Consider the following 16010-nt stretch of genomic DNA (forward strand, 5'->3'; position numbering starts at 1 on the left):
AAGAGGGAGAGAAAAAGTTAGACACCTGAAGACCTGCTTCATCACTTGTCAAGTGTCTTTGCTACAGATGAGGATGAGGGTTCAAATCTTTGTCCTTGCACAAGTCCTTGCACATAGTACTATGTGCAATTAACCAGGTGTGCTACCACCTAGCCCCCTAAAATCTTTCAAAGAATCCCAGAACAAGACTAATAAAGAAGAAAAAGAAATTCTGGAACCTTGTATTAGTATTTGTTTATGGGGATCCAGATATGGTTAGCATTAAAAATGACAGTGTATAATTAAAGTGAAAAATATAGACACAATTTAAAATTTAAAAGAATAAACTGCTGTGAAGTAAGGGTTACCTAAAATGTTTTCCATAAATCATAAAGAAAAACCCTTATATTTATGGCATTATATAATCTTTTGTTGATTCAAATATAGTAAAAATATTTAAAAAGAATTCAAGTTTCCTGTCTCGCCTAGGACCTGTAACATTTGAATTATTGTTGACAAACCAGTAATGGGCAGTTTGGAAGATTCAGTCATATGTTGTAATATACTCATACAACCCACTGAATTACTTGCATTTCTTTATACTAGTCATTTTCCCTTTCCACAGCAAAGTGCTTTTCAAAGCTATACAATCTTTGGCTTCTGTATGTGTTCTTGAGAGTAACTACCTTCAGAGGACACTAGCAAAACGTGATCGTGATTCATTTAAATATATTAATTCATTTGTTCAACAAGGTGTGTCTTTCTAATTCATCCAAGAATTCATTTTTAACATTTTAACATCACAAAGGTCAGGTTGTGTTCACTTTTACAATAATCTTTAGTATTGCATCATAGCTTCATTTGCAGTGCTTTTTTTTTGTAGGAACATAATACTATATCTTACAACAGATTCTGTTTTAAATTTCAATGAAATGTGATATTTTAAAAAATATTTATTTGTTCCCTTTTGTTGCCCTTGTTTTATTGTTGTAGTTATTATTGTTATTGATGTCATTGTTGTTGGATAGGACAGAGAGAAATGGAGGGAGGAGGGGAAGATAGAGGGGAAGAGAAAGACACCTGCAGACCTGTTTCACTGCTTGTGAAGCAACCCCCCTGCAGGTGGGGAGCCTGGGGCTTGAACCGGGCTCGAACCGGGATCCTTTTGCTGGTCCTCACGTTTTGTGCCACGTGCACTTAACCTGCTGTGCTACCGCCTGACTCCCTGAAATGTGATCTTTAATGGTAGATATGATGATAGATGAGGAGAGTGAGAGAGAGTTGAGAAACCCTGGTTTCTATTGGAGGAAACAAATAATAATTAAGGAAACCATGCAGGTTAAGATCAGTGTTATGAGACAAATACATATAGAGGAAGGTATCTACCATGAGGTTACCACTTGAGCCAAGTCTAAAGGCCTTGTCAGGCAGAGTTCTTGGGCAACAGGCTTTAGAGGAGGGAAAAAAGGACAACAGTCCTCAGGGCAGAAGCTGTTCAATTTGCCTGTGTTCAGAGAACAGAGTGAGTGGCTAAAACTAAACTAAGTAAACAGGAACACATAATCTTATTTGCCATAATAAGAGATGTGGGCTATATTTTAAGTTCAACATTAATTACTGACTGATCTTATAAGGAGTGCCAGATCCATATTTACATTAGACAGTCATTCAGGCTTTATTGAAAAATGGACTATAGTGTGGCACAAGCAGGGATTCTGGATTGATCCTGTCCTTCCTATCAGTGACATCTCACTGTTGTATTTGTTGAGGAAGTAGAGGAAAAATGACTGAGCTAGATGGCAAGAAGTGGCCAGATACGAGGTATATTCTGAAAGTGGTACCATGGTAACTGGTGATGGACAAGATAAAGTGGAGAATCATGGATGATCCTACTATTTTGGTTTTAGTAATCTCATGATTGGTAGATGCTACTTACTGAGAAGCTTCTTCTAACAGTTTTCATGGACATGATATTTGTTGGAAATTATCCACTACAGATTTGTTATATTATGAAAAAAATCAAACCAGTCCTTCATCTAAAGCTTAAATTAAGCTACAGCAACATTGTAGTTCTTTATGCAAAGTTCAGAATATAGAGTAGCTTAAATTACGAAGTCTGCCTTTTTAGATTTGAGTAAACAGTAACTACATTTGTGTTGACACATTCATCAACTTGGCTTTGATGGCTCTAGTTCATTTCATATTTTATTTAATGTTTCAAAATTGTTGTTAGGGGGTAATCATAAGCATATGAAAAAGTTGGCAGATGATATTTTAAACCCTTAAGTACTCATTTTATACCCTTAATAAATAGCAATTCTTGCTCAATCTTGTTTCATTATGGGCCCTGACCCATATCATCCTCCCACATTATTATGAAGTATTTCATTCATAAATGTTTCAGTAGGAGTCTAAAGACTATAAGAATCTGTTGTAAAAAAAAGGAAATAGGATATCAAATATCTCCTCAAATAACAATAATTATTTACTATCAAGTTAGCAGTTTAAATAAAATGCTGCTTCTGCTTACAATTATCTTATGTACTAAATGTACTAAAAACAAAGATATTTAAATTTTCTGTTGTGTTCAGTGCTAAGATCACTATATCAATGAAAAACATTTTCAACAATCCATGTGAAATATAAACGTGTCCATGCTTGTAAGACAAAATTATTTAACTCTAAAACAATCTCAAAGGGGGTTAGTAAGAAACACTATTATCCACTTAACACTCAGGTGAGAAAGTTAATTTCCCACCTGGGAGATGCAAAAGTAATTAGTTGTCACAAGTGAGAGGGACCTCTGTAATGGCAAAGTGTTACATTAATTAAGTCCTCTGAAGAAAAGAGCAGAGAAAGTATTAATCTTGGACTTCAAAGTTCAATTTATCAGGTACATGCCTTATTATATTTATTACATTTTACATGATAGTCATGACAATTTGCAAGCTGCTTGAGCATTCTGTTTATTTTATACCAAGAAATTTCATATTTTCTTAAAAATGGAATATGGCAGAGGTGAGGTGACTGCTACAGCAAAAACAGTAATACCAACTGTGAAATCTAACCAGTGTTCCTATATGATGAAATACTGGAAGCTTTTATCTTGAGACTGCAAACATGGCAAGTATATACTGCCAACACTATTCAAAAGTAAACAGAGCTCACAGTCAATACAGCAGGGAAATGGAAATAGAACTGGATAGAGACATAAAAATCCCCATATCTTCTAGACTGTATAATTATCTATACAGAAATCCAAAATAATCTACAAATTATTAGAATTAATGTGAATTTAACAAGTTTGCAGAATACATCAATATATAATAATCAAAATACTTCTATGTCTTAGTAACAAGCAATTCCAAAGTAACAATTAAGAATACCATACATAGCATCAAAAATCAGTTATGAACAAATATACCAAAAGATGTGCACTCACACAGAAATATCTGAAATATTTTGAGAAAATAAAGCATATGAATGCAGAGACCAACTGGATTCTCAATACACTAAAGATATAAATTCAGTTCATATTAATCTATAGAGCCAAGGGGATCCCAATATAATTTTCAGTCATCATCTCTTTTTCTTTAAATTTAATTTAATTCATTTTATTTATTCATTGTTTTATTTGGATAGAGATTGAAAATGAGAGAGGAGGGGAGATAGAGAAGGAAACAAAAAGAAAGCTGCAACCACGTCCCACCACTCAAGAAGCACTCCTACAGGTGGGGAGTGGAGACTAGGACCTGGGTCCTTATATATTGTAACAAATGTGCTCTACAAGGTACATTATTACCCAGTCCCTAGGACAATCAAATTACAAGGCCCCAAATTACAAGATCATTCTAAAGTATATATGAATAGTCATGATAATATTGATAGAAAAGCAAAGTAGCTAGACTGGATATAAAATCAATCATAAGGCTACTGTAATTTCAAGTGTGACACTGCCACAAGAGTATAATAGGGATAGAAAATAGAATAATAGAACTTCCAAAAAAAAAGTACAGAACTCATTACATATGGACACTGGATAATATTGACATTCTAGGACAGTGAGTAGGAATTTTCCCATTAAGCTGTATTTAAGCCACTTAAACCTCCATTTTTAAGAGGATATTTTGACTCCTACCTCAAACCATAGAGGTTGTCTCTAATAAATACAAAAGGTAAAACAATAAAAGCTTATGTTGATCAGAAACAATCTTCATAACCTTGGGGAAGGGAAAAATTTCTAACTATGATATTGAGAACACCACAAAATTTGTTTTAAAAAAATTAAGGAAATTTAAACCTCTGTCCACCAACAGATGCTATTGAGAAATTTAAAATGCAAACTAAAGGGAGAAGACATTTTCAATATGTAAATAATGTTTCCTTTATCCAGAATACATAGAGTTCTTCCAAATCAATATGAAAAAGTTACAGGTAGAATAGACAAATTTTTACTAATATACATTAATGAATAGTCCCCTTTATGAGTTACTAGGGAGGTGAACATTAAAACTATTGTGTCATAAAACATAGAAAAATAGTTAACTCATTTCTTATAGCACTTAAAGATTTGGCAAACTATACTTATCCTGCTAAAAAAAAGCATTGACATGATTAATATAGTATTGTTTTATATAATCATCCCAATATATTTAAATATAATATATAAATATAATTATAATATATAAATATATTTTTCCATATATTATCACTTTTTTGTTACTTGAACTTCTTTCTAAACTTGACTTGAATTATTAGGCTCCCTTATCTATTCAGCTAAATTTCTAAAAATTTTAATAAAAAAAACTTTAAATGAAGTAAAAATTATCAAAGCTTCAAAACCAAACTGTACAATGTAGACATACATTAATATGCATTCTTTCCCCCATCCAATCTTCAAAAAACGGTTGTTTTCTTCAAGATACTTTTATATACAAGAAGGTAAATAATATTCACTTTGACTTCTTGACAACAGATTATGGAGATATTTTCATGTCAGACAGAATCACCTTGTCTTTTATCCATTTTTACTAACGGTATGCCTCTAGACTATAACTTATTTGCTATAATATAAATGATGGACATTTAGGGTTTTTTTCTAGCATATATTTCCAGTGGAAAATAGTGCTTCAATGGGTAAACATATAAATAAGCAACGTATATCTGCAAGTAAATCAGCAAGATTCATTTCCTAGACCAGAGAGAATGTCCAGAGGCACAGCCATGGAGTATCAGTGCTAAATGGTTGCTCTCCTGACCAACTAGACAAGGCAATGAAAAATCACCTGAAACCTCATCAAATTACAACTGGGACTTCAGAAGAAACTATCTTAGCCACAGATGGGTGTAGCAGTGAGTGGCCAGTGGGCAGAAAAGGGGAGAGGGAGAGATTCTCAAGACAGAAGCTGTTCCTGCCAGCAACTGGAGCCATCTTCAGGTAGTCATGGAGGGGAAAACACGGTAGACTGCAAGACTGTGGATTCCCAGGGTGTTTAACCTGTGACCTCAGGGGCATCAAGATATTGAGAGGCTCTCAAAGATTCACCAGTGTGTCGGGGGAAAAAAAAAACGTGTCTGAGAAATAAATCCTAGGGTGTTGCAGTGAGCTTAAAATAAATCTAGCTTGTCCTGTGAGCACTCAGGAGGAAGCAGCTTTCCCATGCTATTAATTTCCAGAGGCTGGACTACAGACTGAAACATGACAGCATAGACCTATTTTGTCATCACAGGCAACAAACAGCCTGAGTAAAGAAGGTCTCTTCAACAACTAATGCTAGGAAAACTGGACAGCAAAAGGTAGAAGAAAACATCAGTAAAACATTGTAGGATCTTCACAAATGTTTTTGTAGATTCAACCCCATGGGCATGGGAAATGAAAAAAAGGGTAAATAAACAGGACTACATGAAACCAAAAAGATTCTACATATTGAAAGTAAACTACACAAAGATAACCATGTAACCCAGCAACTGGGAGAAGACATTTGCACATGACACATCTGGCAAGTAACTGATAGCAAACATCTATAAAGAACTGTGGGTGCTGGACAATGGCACAGCGGGTTAAGTGCACATGGCGCAAAATGCTAGGACCAGCATAAGGATCCTGATCTGAGCCCCCCCCAGATCCCCACCTGCAGGGGGGTGTCACTTCACAATCGGTGAAGCAGGTCTGCAGATGACTGTCTATCTTTCTCTCTCCCCTCTCTCTTCCCCTCCTCTCTCCATTTCTCTTTGACCTATCCAAGAAGGACAATATCAATAGCAACAACAATAATAACTACAACAATAAAACTAGGGCAACAAAAGGGAAAATATATAAATATATAAAAAAACGTTTTTTTTAAAAAAAGAAAAGATAAATCACATAAGTTTACACCAAAAGTATAAGAATTTTCTTATACATTTAACAGAAGAATAATACAGACATATAGTTCACAGGAAGTATTTTCAGTTGAGCCAGTACCACAGTGGAATAATGAACTATTAGCAGCACTCTAGTGTGGTAAGGAAGGTTTAACATGTTTAAACCATGGATTCAAGTTTAGCAAGAAAATGTGGGAAATGCCCCCAAATATGTGCACAGCTTTGGGATACAAAATGTAAAGTGGGGAAAAGAAAGACTTTTCAATAAATGGTGCTGGAAAAAAGTGTATTGAAACTTCCAGAACTGAAACAGGATGCTTATCACCACACACAAAGTCAACTCCAAATGGAACTAAGGCACTGACATTAAACCAGAAATTATCAAATACACAGATGATAACACTGACAGAACACTCCATGATGTTTGCTTCGGAAACCTTTTTGAAGAATTGAGTCCAGAAGTAAGGCAAACAAAACCAAAAATAAACAAATGGGTATATACCTAAATGAAAAGCTTTAGACCAGGGAGAACAGAAGCAACCAGTGACACAGCTATAAACAAATAATGTCAAAGGACATAAATTACGGTGATGTTGTGTATGATACAGTAAATCCTAACAAAGGGATTTTCAGAGTTAACCCAATTGCCAAATAATATGATTATAGCAATAACTATCTATAGCTCTCTTAAACCCTAAGGCAGCAGGAACCTCCTGCTTCCTCTATAGAGCCTGTATTTCCCCTAGTCCTGGAACCTCTAGGGTGGGGCTCACTTTCCTTCATGCTTTCCTTCTCAATTCATACCAAACGATGTTGCATCCGCCAATCCCAACCTAATCAACGCATTGAGTATCACCTCAGTATGCTTCACTTTAGACTGTGTCCAGAGACATCAGGTGTGTAATGTCAACACTTCAGACTCATTACTTGGGTGAGACCTTTCCTTTCATAGGAACACAAAGTCTTTTATGACTTTTATCTCTCTTCATTATTTTATCTTAGCCTTCAAAATATGCTTAAATATAAAAAAATATCAGATGCAAATAAAAGCAGAATGTATTGCTACATTAGCTATGTGGGTCTTTCACAAGTCATAGTAAATCATTTTAACAACTCTATAAAGTGAAATATGAAATTAAAAAATAAAATAATTTTGAGAACTCATATGTGTGTGGGCAGATGACTGTCACTGACTCAAGAGTGAACACTTTTAAGGTGACAGAACCAGAAAAAAAAACCCTTAAAATATGTGGGTCTCAAAGAGTAATGTGGCTTCCCAATTTGTACAAAGCAAGGTATTTAAAATCTTCACTTTTTTTGTTGAAATTTTTAACTTTATTTATTTATTGGATAGAGACACTCAGAAATTGAGAGGAAATGGAGAGCTAAACAGAGAGAGATACAGAGAGACACATGCAGCACTGATTCACGACTCCCAAAGCTTTTCCCCTGCAAGTGAGGACTGGGGGCTCAAACCCCAGTCCTTGTGCACTGTAACGTGCACTCAGCCAGATGCACCACCAGCTGGCCCAATCTTCTCTTCATTCTTATAGACTGTGTTTAAAAAGTCTTCTTGGGAGTTGGGCGGTAGTGCAGCAGGTTAAACACACGTGGTGCAAAGTGCAAGGACCCGTGTAAGGATCCCAGTTCAAGTCGCTTCAAAGACGGTAAAGCAGGTCTGCAGGTGTCCCTCTTTCTCTCTCCCTCTCTGTCTTCCCCTCCTCTCTCCATTTCTCTCTGTCCTTCAAATACTTAAAGATAGCTATCATCCCCCTGCAGTCTTTTCAAGATAAATATTCCTGATTTTTTTTTATTCCTTTTTTCCCCAAATACTTCTGTGTGACACACAGAAATGAAAGCCATCATGCAAATGTGGTCTGGCCACTGTGGAAAGCAGAGTTAAACTCGACCACCATAACATTTAAAAGAAAGAAAAATAAAAGACAAAGAAACAAGGGGGGGGAGAGGAGACCTCAGACCTCACGGGAATTAAAAATTATCAAAAGTAATCCATGCAGACATGGGACACTTGAATGAATCAAATGCAACAGAAAGCCTTGGGATTATATCATCCTCAAAGGAAAACATCTATTCTCTATGATATCACCTCTGATGCCATAGAATATTCTTTTATTTTCTGTTTCTCTGTGATTTTCTTTTCTCTTTCTTCTCATGTCTACATTAACTTGATCCTTAAAACAGCTCCTGAAATAATAATTACTCAGGTGTGTGTGGAACCCATCATAGGCCTGTGCAGTGTCACTGGTCACGTTTTCCCCCAAACAGATAAAGAAAGATAGAGAGGGAGCCACCACAGCACTGAGAGTTCTTCCATGGCCACCCACTTCCATCATGGGGCCTGCCTTCAAACAAGGGTCATTTGCATGGCAATTCAATTACCTACTAGGTGAGCTATCAATTTCCTAGTTTACTTCTTTCTTTTAAAAGGCTTTAGTTTTTAATGAAGAGAGAGAAAGGAGAAGACAAGCAGGGCATCACTCTGGCACATACAGCAGTGGAGATGGGCACTCTGTCCGCTCTAACTCCTCGGACAGCCTATTTCTTAATATAGCTGCCTTTTGAGATTGCTTAAGTTTTACTTGCTTTTGCACTCCTTTCACAATTAGCCTTTCCCTTTAAAGTTTTCTATTCCTGTTTTTGCTTCAATTTCTTACCTTTGTTTTTTCCTAATTCAGATTTCTTCCTTTGTTTTCTACTTTTACTCTTTAACGAATATTTTTTTTGCTACATTTCAAAAATTTTGGCATGAAATGCCTGATGATGTTAGATAAGAAAACATAAAAACCTGTATTTATTCTAAGTATGTACAAGTGTATGGGACGAAAGTTGGGAACCCATAGGGAAGGAATTACTAAACCTGAATTTTCCTGTTGTAGAATGCTTTCCTTTTTGTAATGTTCTAGTGCTTTTGTTGAGATCTCAGTTACACACACACACACACACACACACACACACACACACGTTCGTATAAATGTTCTCTGAACTATAGCAGATAACAGATCAACACTGGCACCAAAACAAGTAACCAAAACTTTGGATTGGTTTAAAGACAGGATATGAGAACTATGTGTACAGGATTATATTTAACAAATGATCTGTAAACACCAATCTCTTATTTTTTTTTAAAATTATTTTTTGTTTTTTCCCTTTTGTTACCCTTGCTGTTTTATTGTTGTAGTTATTATTGTTGTTCTTGATGTCGTCATTGTTGGATAGGACAGAAAGACATGGAGAGGGGAGGGGAAGACAGAGAAGGGGGGGAGAAAGATACCTGCAGACCTGCTTTACCGCCTGTGAAGCGACCCTCCTATAGATGGGGAGCCGTGGGCTGGAACCGGGATCCTTAAGCCGGTCCTTGGGCTTCCCGCCATGTGCGCTTCACCCGCTGGGCTACTGCCCGACTCCCAATCCCTTAGTTTTAAACTAAGTAGTCTCAGTTTCAATTCTTTACCATTATACTAATGAACTCTGGACTTTGCCCTAACCTTCTGTAGAGAAAAGAGTCATGTCCTAAACAAACTAAGCCCTATAGGGCTCTCATCTCGTACAATGCAGTTAACACATGAAAAAAATAAGAATAAGACACATCGTTTCCTTGATGCAGTTGATGTCAAAATAGATTTGTTTTTTAATCCACAACCTTTTCTTCTTGAAAGCTGCTTGCTTAACACATGCAACGTCACTCCTTAAAAAATCTGTAAAGTTGCAGACAGTCTACAGTTGATACTTTAAAAAATAATAATAAACACACACCCAGGCAGAAAGAAATAGCTCAATGCCTTAGAGCCCAGGATTTGCATGCATAAGACCCCAGAGGTACCAGATACGATCTAGCGCACCAACAAGCAGTTTTCTCTCTTTCACACAAAAATACATAAGCCTTTTAAAAAAACATAATATATTTTTACTCACAACATTTAAATATTTTTTTTCTCCCACAGATTTCAGTCTTTAGTATTGGCAAGCATCAATGTTCTCACAGACCTTAAACCAAGTTAATGTGGTTCTTTAACTTAAAAACATCAATTTCAATGGTCTTTTCATGCCAAAACAAAGGATCTTTGTGCACCATCTATATCCAGTTCTAGGAATTGAATGTTCATTACCTGGAGTTTTCAGATTCAATTAAACAAAATATAATTCCTTTCTGAGGCCTTCTTGTTTTATTCATTATTTTCAAATAAAATATTTAGTATGAATCAAAGCGTGTCTGAATATGAAAAAGCAAAGTTCCACTATGTGTAATATATGTGTATAAATATTTATATTTTTAACTGCCTTCACATTATAATGTTTGAATGTTAATACCTCCAACGTAAACAGAGATGTTCCCTAAAAATATAGCAATTATCTTAGAGACTATGATATGGGTAGATTTAGACTTGTGTAGTAAAAGAGTATACTATGAACTTATATTGAAGAGTTTTGTCATTTGATTGAAAATGGAGAGGAATATTAACTGTTAAATCTCAAAAGTTAGTGAACATATGTTTCAAAAGAATTTTTTTTACTCTGTTTCAGCTGAGCACTTTCATTTCTTTAGTATAAAGAACAGCTCAAAACTGCTATTGGTCAACAGGGTAAATATTACTCATCTATGAAAATTAGTTATGCAAATGTACATTTGACTGAAATAACTGACTTAAGAAAACTAGCTCAGGGGGTATACAGGAAGATATTAAGATGACACAGCAGAGGCACATGAGCAGTAAAGAAACAGCAGAATACACCACAGTATTTTAACAACAAATAATAAGTGAAACCGAAACACAAATTGTTTTTAAAGATTCTTGCACCTTTTTCTTATAAACACTTACAAGGCACAAGTGTGAAGAGAAAATAATGACATACTTTTAAGTATTTTATACTAAATTTGCTATAATACATATACAAGACATTAAATTCATTTGAAAACAATATATCCTAATCGAGGGTCTTCCCTATATTGCTCACCTCTCTCACCTGTGTATTGTTGGGAGTCAGAGACCCGGAGTTTGATCATACACCTACACAGGTACCAGACCAAGAAGAGGGAGGGGGTGAGATAAATAAGCATGATCAAGTGTCCCCCATCATAAAAACCAAGCAAAGCAGAAATTCACTAGAACTCTGTTGTCAACCTCTCACTCTCGATCCATTTTAAATGCCATTGTCTCTGTGTTCATATTTAAAAAGCCACAGAAATCTAACTCCTCTTCTTTAACACACTCTTTACAAAAGTATCATTGTTAGGAATTCCTTGTTATTAATACTCTTGTGAATCATTATCACACCTTCTCCTAAGCACCGAAAAAGCTGACTTTTGCTTCTTTCTTGAACCCTAAGACGTCACATTTTTCTTGGTTCTTGATATCCTCTCCACCCCCCTACAAGTTGGGGGCCAGGCGGTAGCGCACTAGGTTAAGCGCACATGGTGCGTAGTGCAAGGACTGGCGCAAGGATCCCTGTCAAGCCTCTGGCACTCCACCAGCAGAGAGGTGGCTTCACAAGTGGTAAAGCAGGTCTGCAGGTGTCTTTTTCTTTCCCCGTCTTCCACATCTCTCTCGATTTCTCTCTGTCCTATCCAACAACAACAAAATAAAAAAAGGATAAAATGGCCACCGGGAGCAGTGGATTTGTAGTGCAGACACTGAGCCCCAGCGAAAATCCTGGAGGCAAAAAACAAAAACAAAAAGAAAAAAAACCTTTACAAGTCTTCTTTATTTTGTTTTAAAAAGGTTGAACCTCATCAAGTAATCTTTCTGAGTGATATTCCTCCATCCCCTAAAGTCAATTCCAAAAGCTAGTAGCTTCCTAATGCAAACCTCTAGTTGAGATCTCTTTACAGAGCATCTGATACCTAAGTACAACTTGGTATCTCCATTTGCGATCCTTCAAATTGAGTCTAAAACTGAACACATCATCTCTGCATGTCTCCACCTGCTGCCCACATTCTTTCTGGTCACTTCTCTATCACAGTTGAGTGACATAGAAACTGGAAAAGAAATAAGTAATCGCTTGATTTTTCTTATCCCTCATCTCTAAAGCAGTCAACCAACAAATTCTACTTTGCTCCCACTTCAAAGAAACATTTACGTCTTTTGATCTCCAATGCTAGTAATTTAGTCTGGGTTTTGTAGTACTATTTCTAAAACACAAATCTGATCATGATATTCTGCCGGACTAGCTTCGCAGGCGGGAGACAGTCGACCAGGGACTCATGGCTGAGCTGTACGCAGTATCTCTTTATTCATGCAGAACGCAGGGCAATCTAAACCAAACTAAACTCAACTAAACTAATATACTTGCCAAGTAAGGTGTAAACAGGACGTGACATAGAGAGGGTGAAGCGAAAAGTGACTGGTGCAAATCAGGGTGTACTGAGAGGGGGCGGAGCAAAAACACATCATGAACCAATGGGGATTAAACCAATGCCCTGCAGTGGTTATGTAAATAGAATACAGTGGTTATGTAAATAGAATACAATGTTAAGCAGGGGCGATTAAACCAAATGGAACAGAAGGGGTTTTTAGAAGCAGAATTAGAAGCATACCAACAATATTCCACTATTTAGCATACTTCAGCCATAACCCTTGTGGTTGGAGCATAGTGAAAGCTCTCTATGGAGTCAGTGAGATTAGACCCAATATATGATTTGGACTTTTTTTTTTTTTTGCCTCCAGGATTATTGCTGGGGCTCAGTGCCTGCACGAGTACACTGCTCCCGGAGGCTATTTTTTCCCCCTTTTTGTTGCCCGTGTTTTTTTTTTTAATAGTTGTTGTGGTTATTATTATCATTGTTGTTGATGTCGATGTTGTTGGATTGGACAGAGAGAAATCGAGAGGAGAGGGGAAGACTTAGAGGGGGGAGAAATATAGACACCTACAGATCTGCTTCACTGCTTGTGAAGTGAGCTTCCTGAAGGTGGAGAGCCTGGGCTAGAAGCCGGATCCCTTGAGTGGGTCTTTGCCCTTCACGCCACGTGCGCTTAACCCGCTGCACTACCGCCCAACCCTCGAATTAAACATTTTTTGAGACTCTTATAAGTATTTGCCCCTCTCATTATGGGCTATTCCCCTATCATACTATCTTGTCTCTGTAACACATTATTTCTTCAACCTAGATCCATTCTTTATATCCACTTTACATGCCTAACCCTGTAAGTCTTAAGACATCAGATGTGATTGAAAGATTTTGCTAATTCCGCAAAACTGTGTCCAGCACTCCTTAATCACCTGTAGCAGTCTGTGCTAATTCCTGTCATTTTAAGATTGCTTCTTTCTTCCACTATCCTATAAACTCAAGAGGGCAGAACTGTGCCATATTTATTTTTCTTCTCAAAAACCTAGGACAGAGTAGGTGTTTGATAAATATGTGTTCACATTTAAAACAAGGTCAACATAGATTGCACTGCTTTTTTAGGTAGTGATAATGTAATGAGTCCCTAGTCACAGGAAAAGAGGAAGAAGAGCCACAGGCAGTATTAGGAGAGGAGATGTGATTATGTTTGTTTGCTTTGTCTAATGTATAATCTGGCCTTGTAGGTTTAATGTCTTATTTCTGGACTATTTTAAGTTTCTGGACTCAGTAGGGGAGGGGTTAATCCAAATTGGCCTTGATCAGTCATTCCAAGAAGACAAAAATAATGATCACTATAATTGCCAAGGCAAAGACTTCATGCAGGCTGGAAGGCCAACCCTTACTGATTCAATTGCTGCACCCAACATGTTAACTGAAAGAGACTGAGACAGAAAACTCTCTGGCCCTCTCTACTGGTCACCTCATTCCTAGTTCAACTCCTTCAACGTTGTCCTAGACTATCTTGATCAAAGGGTAGTCACTGAATTTTTAAAATTTCTTTTTTTTAAATTATCTTTATTTATTGAATAGAGACATTCAGAAATCAAATGGGAAGGGGGAGACAAAGAGGGAGAGGGATAGAAAGACAACTGCAGCTTTGCTTCACCACTTGCAAAGCTTTCCCCCTGCAGGTGGGGACCAGGGGCTTGAACCTGGGTCCTTGCACATTGTAACAAGTGTGTTCAACCAGGTGCATCACCACCTGGCCCCAGTCACTGAATTTTTAATGTAGTAGTAACAACACTTTTATTGACTAACCTGAACGTCATTGGATCTATAAAATATATAGTCAAACTAGACAAATTTTATTTAATTATTGAATATTCTCTTATTTTTGTAAGCAAACATACCCTTCCCCCACCACAAAAAAAACACAAAACAACCCATAAGCCATCCCCCCACAAACACACAAAAATAGATCTAGTTTTGGACTCACTTGCTAGAATTAGTAGGAAAGTAGGTACCAAGTCATCCTGGGGCTTAGAGTATGAGGAAGTGACTTAAGACATAGTTGGTAAACAACTTCAATTTGTGTGACTAATGATTATGTAAAAGAAATTTGGGGGTGCAGTGGCGCAGTGGGTTAAGCGCATGTGGCGCAAAGCGCAAGGACCTGCATAAGGATCCCGGTTCGAGCCCCCGGCTCCCCACCTGCAGGGGAGTTGCTTCACGGGCGGTGAAGCAGGTCTGCAGGTGTCTATCTTTCTCTGCCCCTCTCTGTCTTCCACTCCTCTCTCCATTTCTCTCTGTCCTATCCAACAACGAACAACATCAACAATGGCAATAATAACCACAACGAGGCTACAACAACCAGGGCAACAAAAGGGGGAAAAATGGCCTCCAGGAGCGGTGGATTCATGGTGCAGGCACTGAGCCCAGCAATAACCCTGGAGGAAAAAAAAAAAAAAGAAATTTGGAAAATATAAAAGGGAAGGAGACTGGGCTTTGTTTCATCCAACTATAAGCAGTAGTAACATATTAATTAGTTAATTAATTTTTGCCACCAGGATTATTGCTGGGACTTCATGCCAGCACAATGACTCTACTACTCCTGGGGGCCTTTTTTTTTTTCTTTAACAGAGAGTGAAATAGGGAGAAATGGAGCTGCAGAAAAAGGGAGCATGGGAAGAGAGACACCTATACTATTGCTCTATCACTTGTGAAGTCTTCCTCCATGCAGTTGGGGCTAGGGACTTAAACTTGGGTTCTCACACCTGGTAAAATGTGTGTTCTACTGAATGAGCCACCACCTGTTCCCTTCCATATATTTACTTTTCTTCTTCTTTTTCTTAAGAGACAGAAGGCAGAGAGAGAGATAGACAGAGAGTGAGAGAGATATATGAATAGAGATATGAAGAAACCAGTCCTAAGCTTCCTTCTTTGTGGTGGCTGGGGTTCAGGCTTGAACCCGAGTCACACACAAGACAAAGAAGCACACTATCCAAGTGGACTATTTTGTCATTCCTCATAGTTTCTTTCTTTTTACCTCCAGGGTTATTGCTGGGACTCAGAGTCTGCACCTCGAATCCACTGCTCCTGGAGGCCATTTTTTCCACCTTTTGTTGCCCTTGTTGTAGCCTTGTTGTGGTTATTATTGTTGTTGTTGATGCCGTCTGTTGTTGGATAGGACAGAGAGAAATGGAGAGAGGAGGGGAAGACAGAGAGGGGGGCGAGAAAGAGAGACACCTGCGAACCTGCTTCATCGCCTGTGAAGCAACTCCCCTGCAGGTGGGGAGCCAGGGGCTCCAACCGGGATCCCTATGCCAGTCCTTGCACTTCGTGCCGTGTGTGCTCAACCCGCTGCGCC

The 16010-nt window shown here is 37.6% G+C and overlaps 2 protein-coding genes across 3 annotated transcripts in view; one reads left to right on the forward strand and one right to left on the reverse strand.

The window, feature by feature from the left end:
* HDDC2 (HD domain containing 2) overlaps positions 1 to 16010 on the forward strand; it is a 605961-nt gene that overhangs the window by 213521 nt on the left and 376430 nt on the right. The gene's annotated exons all lie outside the window — the stretch shown is intronic.
* RNF217 (ring finger protein 217) overlaps positions 1 to 16010 on the reverse strand; it is a 130479-nt gene that overhangs the window by 53467 nt on the left and 61002 nt on the right. The window lies entirely within an intron of this gene.

The sequence above is a fragment of the Erinaceus europaeus genome, chromosome 4 (assembly GCF_950295315.1).
Source record: "Erinaceus europaeus chromosome 4, mEriEur2.1, whole genome shotgun sequence".
Taxonomy (NCBI): domain Eukaryota; kingdom Metazoa; phylum Chordata; class Mammalia; order Eulipotyphla; family Erinaceidae; genus Erinaceus; species Erinaceus europaeus.